We start from the raw sequence: 9,041 nt of genomic DNA, 5'->3' as shown, positions 1-9,041 counted from the left end.
CTACCACTAAAATCAAGATATAGAAAAGTCCCATCACCTTAAAAAATTCCCTCATCTGCCTTTTCGTCTCTTTACTGCAATCTCAGCTCCCAGCAGCCACTAATCTGTTTTCTCTATATATACTTTTGCATTTTTAATAATGTCATAGAAATGAAATCATATAGTATGCAGCCTTTAGAGTTTGACTTTTTTCACTTTCCATAATCCATTTCAACCTTATCCATGCCATAGTGTGTAACACTAGTTCTTTTGATTGCTGAGTAATATTCCATTTTATGGATGTACTACATTTTGTTTATCCATTCACAAGTTAAAGGGCATGTGAGTTATTTCTAGATTTTGGTGATTGTGAATAAAGTTACCATAAAAATCAGGGTACAGATTTTTGTGTGAACATAGTTTACATACCTAGGAGCGAGATTGCTGGGTTATAGGGTAAGTGTATGTTTAACTTTGTAAGAAACTACCAGTGTTTTCCAGCATTTGGCATTCCACTAGTAATGTATGAGACTCTATGTTCCTGCAAGTGTTTGGACTTGTTAGTTTGTTTGATTTTAGTCATTCCAATAGGTGTTTAATGGTATATCATTATGATTTAACTTTTGCATATTAACATTAAAACCTTTATTGAAACCTTACTTGTGTCAGACACACCTTCAGTATTTTACACATATTTTATATAATCCTTTGTGAAAGATGAAATACACCAGGCAGTTAAGGAAATGATTTTTATTCAGGCTATTGCAATAGGAATAACATTCACTAATGGGGATCATCTCAAAGAAAAGGAAGGGTGTTCTTGGTTTTATAAAAGCAGGTAAGCAAGGGAGTCATAGTCATTGAGGAAGGGAGGAAAGGATTCCTTATCTTGGAATATGTAAGAGCAGGGAGGTCCTTTTTTGGGTAGGTTAGCTCTTTCTCACAACATAAAAGGATTGCTCCTCAGGGAACAAAGGGCTCAGATAAGGTACAACTTTCTCACCTCTCACATGAGTTACTATATGAAGTATGTGATATTATTATCTCCATCTTACTGATAAGGAAACTGGAGCTTAGGAAAGTTAAGTAACTTTCCAAAGATTACTCAGCTAATGAGTGGCTGAATTGTGTTTGACAGAACTGCTTTTCAAGAGTACAGACTAGATTTATGTCCCCAGAACCTTATACAGTGCCTGGAATATGAGAGGGGCCCAATAAATGTTAGTTCAAAAAATGCATGAATGACAGGCATTACTGACGTACAGTACTGCTAGCAGTCAGTATTAGGTATGTACTAGGAGACTTCAGACTTTCCTCTTATGCATGTTGACTGTTTTTTTTAAAAATTCCTTTATGGCAAAAAGTATCCAAAGTTATAAGAAAAACTGGTATAAAAAAACGTTCTAACATGTGACAAAGGGTTCTATCTTCATGACAGATATTGGTCTGTAGTTTTCTTTTAATGTCTTTGACTTTGGCATGACAATAATGCATGCCTGATAGAATGAGTTAGGAAATATGCCCTTATCTTCAATTTGTAAGAGTTTATATAGATTTGGTAATATTTCTTCCTTAAATGTTTGGTAGAATTTACCATTGAAGCCATCTGGGCCTGTGATTTTAATTTGCATTTCCCAAATGAGTAATGATTTTAAGCATTTTTTCATGTGCTTAGTTACCGTCCTTATATCTTTTTTGGTAATGTGTCTGTTCAGATCTTTTTTCCATTTTGTATTAGGTTGTTTTTATATTAGTGAGTTTTAAAAAGTTCTTTATGTATTTTGGATACAAGTTATGTAGAAAAAATTAACGTAGTAGACCTAAGACTGCCATCCTTAAAAAAGTCTGCTTATAAGGTTGTCCCTTGACTAGCATCTGAGAACTTGGATTTTGGGAGGGGTCCCATAATTCCTTTATAAGAATGACTCACTGTGTCTAAACTGTTTATAGAAACAATATGGTTTGTGCTGAACACCTGCTTTTCTTCTGGGAGTCTGGAATTATGGTACATGCTAGGCTGTGGGTTCCTATGTGCCCAGCTCCTCCCCACCCCCACCTCCCAAACATCCCCCAAAAGGGAACCAAGTCTCAAATGAGCTTACCTGGTAGACAGTATCTCACATGTGTTGTCACAGCTTGTTGCTTGGAGGAATTAAATGTAACGTTACCTGGAGAGAACTTTTGGAAGCTTGCATCTGGTTTCCTCTGCACTTTGCCCCACATGCCTTTTCTTTGGCTGATTTTACTCTTTATCCCTTTACTGTGATAAGTCAAGATGCGAGTACAACTATATGCTGAGTATTATGAGTCCTCCTAGTGAATCATCAAACCTCGGTGTAGTTTTGGGGACCACTGACACACAAGCCCTTTGCCAAATATGTGTTTTCAAATATTTTCTTCCAGTCTTTGGTTTGTCTTATTTAATTTTACAGTGTCATTCAAAGAGCAAAAGATTTAATTTTGATGGAGTCCAATTTATAATTTTTTCTTTTATGGTTTATGCTTTTGGTGTTGTATTTAACATATTTTTGCCTGATCCAAGGTCACTAAGATTGTTCTCCTATGTTTTCTTCCAGAAGTTTTAGAATTTTGGGTTTTATGCTTAGGTATGACTCATTTTGAGTTAATTTCTCTATATGATATGAGGTATGGGTTGAGGTTCATTTTGTTGCATTGTATGTCCAACTTTTTCAGCACTTTTTGTTTAAAATAATATTCTTTCTTCATTGAATTTCCTTTATACTGCTGTCAAACCTCAGTTTACCATGTATGTATGGATCTGTTTCTGTACTATGTATTTTGTTCCATTATTCTATGTGTCTGTGTTTTTAACAATACTGCATTGTCTTGATTACCGTAGGTTTATATTGTTTTGAAATAATGTAATGTGAGTTCTCCAACTTGCCTAGTCTTCTAAAAAGTTGTTTTGATTCTGTTAGCTTTTTTCCTTTTATGTATTCATTTTAGGATGTACTTGTGGATTTCTATAAACGGTTCTGGGATGTTGATTGGGATTATGTTAAATTTATAAATAATTTGGAGAATTGATATCTTAACAATATTGAGGCTTCCAATCCACAAAAACAGTATATCTCTCCATTTATTTAGGCCGTCTTTGATTTCTTTTATCATGTTTCTTAATTTTCAGTATACAGACGTTGCACATATTTTGTTAGATTTGTAACTAAGTATTTCATGAATTTTGATGCTATTGTAAATGGTACTGTTTTGTTTGTATCTAACATTCTAGTGGGTCATTGTTAGTATGTAAAAATATATTTGATTTTTATGTATTGATCTTGAATTCTGTGACCTTAATGAAACTGTTTATTAGTTCTAGTACTATTTATGTAGATTATTTGCAATTTTCTAAGCTGTCTGAGGATAGAGAAAGTTTTATTTCTTCCTTTCCCATCTGTATGCCTTTTATTTGTTTTTCTTGTCTTACTGGATGTGTTAGAATCTCCAGTATGATGTAGAGTAGAAGTGGTAAGCATGGACATCATAGGCTTGTTCTTAACTTTAGGTATAACAGACAAACAATAAACTGCACATGTTTAAAGTGTACAATTTGATAACTTGTGACATATACATACACCTGTGAAGCCATCACCACTGTTAAGTATCAAGCATACACAAGATAAGTCAAGGTCAAGGCCAAGGCCTGTTGATTCAACTGGTAAAAATAGAGTGAGACACATTTAGATTCAGACTATTGATGACTTATATGTACAGGGAAAAGAAGAGTAGCCAAATGTGCTAGCTCCCCATGATCTTTGTACACTCACTAAAAAGGATGGCACCAAAACAAAAGGGAACAGATGACTGAAATGAAAGTTGTGGGATGCCCCGTTGCTGAGCAGCCAATTCTAGACTGCAGCTAACCTGTTTTATAGTCTGAAGCTCTATTCTGAAGAGAGTGGAGCAAAAGCCTTATACCTCATTGGAACACAGGAGGTGATGAGAGACTCTAATGACAGCCTCCCAAGGACAGTAGGGAGGCTTCTGCAGGATGAATTTGGAGCAGCTCTTCACAGGCCTTCCATCCTTTTATGTTCCAGGAGGATCACAGGACATATTACAAAGATACAGAATAACTGTGATTCAAGACTTTTCTTGCATGGCTTATGTGGATATATGTAAGGTTCGTGTTATGACTGAGCTGTTACTCTATCATGTATATACCCATGAACCCATCATCATTATCAAGATAGTGAATATATTCCTCACTCCAAAATTTTCCATATGCCCATTTGTAGTCCTTGCCTTACACCCCACACTGTGTATCCCCAATAATTCCCAAGCAACTGCTCATCTGGTTTTGATTATTATAGATTAGTTTTATTTTCTAAAGTTTTATATATAAAAAATCAGAAAGCTTGCAGCCTTTGGATCTGGCATCTTTCACACTGCATAATGCATTTTAAATTCGTCCGTGCTATAGATTGTAACATTAGTTCATTCCCTTTTATTGCTAAGTACTATTCTATTGTATGGATAAATTACAATTTGTGTATCCACTCATCTATTGATGGACATTTAGGTTATTCTCAGGTTTTGGCTATTATAAATAAAACTGATATGAATATGAATGTACAAGTCGTTATATGAACAGTTCTGTTCCTTCTCTTGGAGATATCCCTAGAAGTGGAATAGCTGGATCATATGGTAGCTGTGTGTTTAAATTTTTAAGAAATTGCCAAACTGTTTTCCAAAGTGATTGTACCATTTTATGTTTCTACCAGCAGCATATAAGAATTCCAGTTCCTCTGCATCCTCACCAACACTTTATATAGCCGAACTTTTACATTTTAGCCTATGTAATAAGTGTGTTGTGCTATTTCATTGTGGTTTTAAATTGCATTTCCCTAATGACTAATGATGTTGAGCATCTTTTCACATGCTGCTATGGACTGAATGTTTGTGTCCCCCACCCCGGATTCGTATGTTGAAGCCCTACTCCTCAATGTGAAGGTCTATGGGGCCTTTGAGAAATAATTAGGTCATGGGAATGGAGCCTTTATGATGATATTAGTGCCTTTATAAGAAGAGACATAAGAAAGCTTTCTCTCTCTCTCTCTCTCTCTCTGTGTCTCTCCCTCATTCTTTCCCTTTCTCTCTTGGTCATGTGATGATAGTGAGAAGGAAGCTGTCTACAAGCTTCACCAGACACAAGATCTTCTGGTGCCTTGATTTTTAACTTTCCAGCTTACAAACTATGAGAAATAAATTTCTGTTGTTTAAGCCACTCAATCTATGGTATTTTTGTAATAGTAACATAAACTGAGTAAGACAGAATTTGGTACTGAGAAATGGGGTGCTGCTGTAAAAAAAATATGGAAGCAGCTTTGGAACTAAATAATGGGTAGAGACTGGAAGAGTTTTGAGGTGCATGTTAGAAAAAGCCAAGATTTCCATGAAGGGAATGCTAAAGGCAAATCTTGTGAGAGCTCAGAAGGAAAAAAGGAAAGTTGGAGAGAAAGCTTTCATCATCTCAGAGAATACATACATAATCATATATGGAATATTAGTAGAAATATGGATGGTAAAGGCCATTCTGATGAGGTCTCAGGTGGAAATGAGGAACATGTTATTGGACAATGGAGAAAAGGTAATCCTTTTTATAAAGTGGGGAAGAACTTGGCTGAATTTTGTTCATGTTCTAGTGTTTTGTGAAAGGTAGAATTCGCAAGTGGTAAATTGGATATTTAGCTGAGGAGATTTCTAAGCAAAATGTTGAAGGAGCAGCTTGGTTTCCCTGACTGCCTATAGTAAAATGTAAGAAGAGAGAAATGAAGAAGAAATTGCTAAGCAAAAAGGAATCAGAACTTAAAGATTTGGAAAACTCTCAGCCTGTCCATGTTAAAAAAAATTAGAAAGTGTGTTTTACAGAGAACACCAAGGGTGGGGCTGATATTCCATGTGATAAAGATTAGTATGAGTATGAACCAGGAACCTAATCAGCCACCAGGAGGAATACTGGCATTTTGAACTGAAAAGGACAGAGAAAGGATGAAATGAAGGAAGGCTGTCAGACTTCTTGAACTGTACAGTACAGGATCATAGAGCTATTTGGCTGTGAACATGTACTGTTCTTCAAGACAATAGAACAATGAACCTGAAAGTGTTTCAGAGATCATTAGGGGCACCACCTTGGTTTCAACAAACCAGACAACCTCCAATCAAAGCCATGGGAGTGAGACCTCTGTCCGGCAGGGTCGTGGGGGCATTGACCCTCACCAGACATCATTCCTGCTTGGCAGAGTTGAGCCATGAGCTGGGTCCCTGAAGAGAGCCATGGTGTGGGTGGTGCCAGTGGGGGTGACATCGACACCCCTGTGGGCCTAGAAGACAGAGCACTGAGCCAAAGAGAAATATTCTCATGCCTTAAGATCTAATGGGATTTTCATTGCTAGGTTTTGGACTTGCTTGGAACCTCTCACCTCTTCCTTCTTTCTTATGTCTCTCTTTTGGAATAGGAATGTCTAGGCTCTGCCTATCCTACCATTGTATTTTGGCAGCACATAGCTTGTTTGGTTTCATCAGTTCATAACTGGAGAGAAATTTTGCCTCAGGATGAATCATACCTCAAGCCTCATCCATATCTGATTTAGATGAGACTTTGGTCTTTAGACTCTAGAGTTGATGCTGAAAAGAGTAGACTTTTAGGGCTGTTGACATTGAATGAATGTATTTTGCATGTGAGGAGGACATGAATTTGGGGGAGCCAGGGGTGGAATGGTATGGACTGAATGATTGTGTCCCCTCACAATTCATATGTTGAAGCCCTAATTTCTGACGGGATGGTATTTAGGGTAGGGCCTTCAGGAGGTAATTCGTTCATAAAGGTGGAGCCCTCATGAATGAGATTAGTGCCCTTATAAGAAGAGACATGAGAGGATGATCTTTCTCTGTCATCCAAGTGAGGATACAGTGAGAAGGCAGCTGTCTACAAGCCAGGAAGCAGGCCCTTACCAGTTGTGGGATCTGCTGGTATCTTAATCTAAGACTTATCATTCTCCAGAACTGTGAGAAATAAATGTTTGTCTTTTAAGCTCACTCCATGGTATGTTTGTTATAGCAGCTCGAACTGACTAAAGACACTTGCCTACTTGTCATCTCTAACTCTTCTTTGGTGATGTGTTTGTTCAAATCTTTGTCCACTTTTAAAAATTAGATTTTTTTCTTCTAATTGTTGAGTTTTGTGAGTTCTTTATGTATTCTGGGTAGAAGTCTTTTATCAGATATATGCTTTGCAAATATTTTCTCCAAGTCTGTTGCTTGTTTTTTTTGAAGAACAGAAGTTTTTAATCTTGAAGTCCAATCTATCATTTTTTTGTGGATTGTGCTTTTGATCTTGTGTTTGACAAAGACTCCCTTCTTGACTAAACTTTAGTCTGGCTCCTTTGAGCCCTCTTTTTGACCAGGCTTCATCTTTAGCCTGCCAAACCCAGTTTTAGCAAGAATCCTGCTGTATTAGTTTGGTAGGGCTGATATAATAAAGTACCACAGACTGCCTGGCTTAAACAACAGAAATTTATTTTCTTGCAATCATGGAGCCTAGAAGTCTGAGATCAAGGTATTGGTAATTTGCTTTCTTCTGAGGTCTCTCTTCTTGGCGTATAGATGGCCAGATTCTCCGTGTCTTTATGTGACCTTCCCTCTGTGTATGTCTGTGTCCTAATTTCCTCTTATTATGAGGACACCAGTCATACTGGTTGAAAGTGCACCCTAATGACCTCATTTGAACTTAATTACCTCTTTAAAGACCCTATTTCCTAAAATAGTCATATTCTGAGTTACTTGGGTTTGGGACTTCAACATATGAATTTCATGGGGACACAATTTAGCTCATAAGACCTGCTAAGCCAGTTTATGGCGACTATTCTACCCTTGGTATTTAATGAAGTTTCATAATCCCCACCCTTTATATATAATCATATTCCTCTTCCTCTCAACTCTTGATACCTAACCAAATTTCTCATAGTAATTTCCCATCGTCTTCCTCACTATGCCTGTTGGCTATAAATCTCCAGCTGCTCTGTTGTATTCAGAGTTGAGTTCCATCTCTCTCTATTATTGCAATAGATTTTCCTCTGTTGCAATAGTCTTGAATAAAGTCTTTGGCAAGTGTCATAATAATTTCTCTGTAACAGTTCTGGTGCTGTAACTGGGATATGATCGGATTTATCACTGGACCCCTGGACCTCTCACCCAGTGTACACCTTCCAAACCTTTGTCTTCACTCCTGACTGATTGATCAGGGATCAGTTGGTGAGTTTGACTGCTGATACAGTGCTCCAGACAGTCCACTGAAGCATGGTAAGGACAGATTTTGATTCTTAGGATTCTGTGTATACACCTGAGGCTGGGTTAGAGTCCCAGACTTCTTTGTTTGAAAGGTGCCATTGATGTAGAATAGGGGAAATTCTTACTGAGATCTCATTAGGTTGAACTTCAGTTGTTTAGTATTTAGAATATTCCTTCTTTGTATAGATCTCATTTCTATTTTCTTTCTTTGTTGCTGTTACTTTGGCACATCCCTTCCCCATGGGAAATTCTCACTCTTTTGATTCTGCTCCTCTGAAGATGCCTGCTTCTGTTCTGTTTCAAAGGAGAATCATCCTTGATGGAAGTCTTCTTTGCTCTTTTCAAGTGGATATTTACTCCCTGACACTTCAGCAGAACTGGCTATTTTGTGAAGTCTCTTTGTTTTGACTCCTTGTCTAGGGATGGTATAGAGCCATTCGTTTGGCTCCTTAAGGGAAATTGCATAGAAGAAACCCTTTGGCTCCCAGACAGGATTGTGCATGAAACTGACTTTTTTTGTATCTGGCCCATTTCTCTCTTGATCCTGCTCCTCCCATGGGTAACTTTCAGTTTACTGAAATCTGCCTTCCCCAACTGCAGCAGACTATATGCTTAAAGATAGTTTGGAATTTCGGTGGCCTCTTTAGGAAGCTTTAGATCTTCTTAAATTGACTGATTTAAGACCTATGCTTTTCCATCACCTCCACTCCTCCTTCCACCTTTTACGACCTTTGATTTTCTCTTCAGCTCCC

This window comes from Equus quagga, chromosome 10, assembly GCF_021613505.1.
Source record: "Equus quagga isolate Etosha38 chromosome 10, UCLA_HA_Equagga_1.0, whole genome shotgun sequence".
In the NCBI taxonomy this organism is placed as follows: domain Eukaryota; kingdom Metazoa; phylum Chordata; class Mammalia; order Perissodactyla; family Equidae; genus Equus; species Equus quagga.
Note: the sequence above shows the minus strand (reverse complement) of the source record.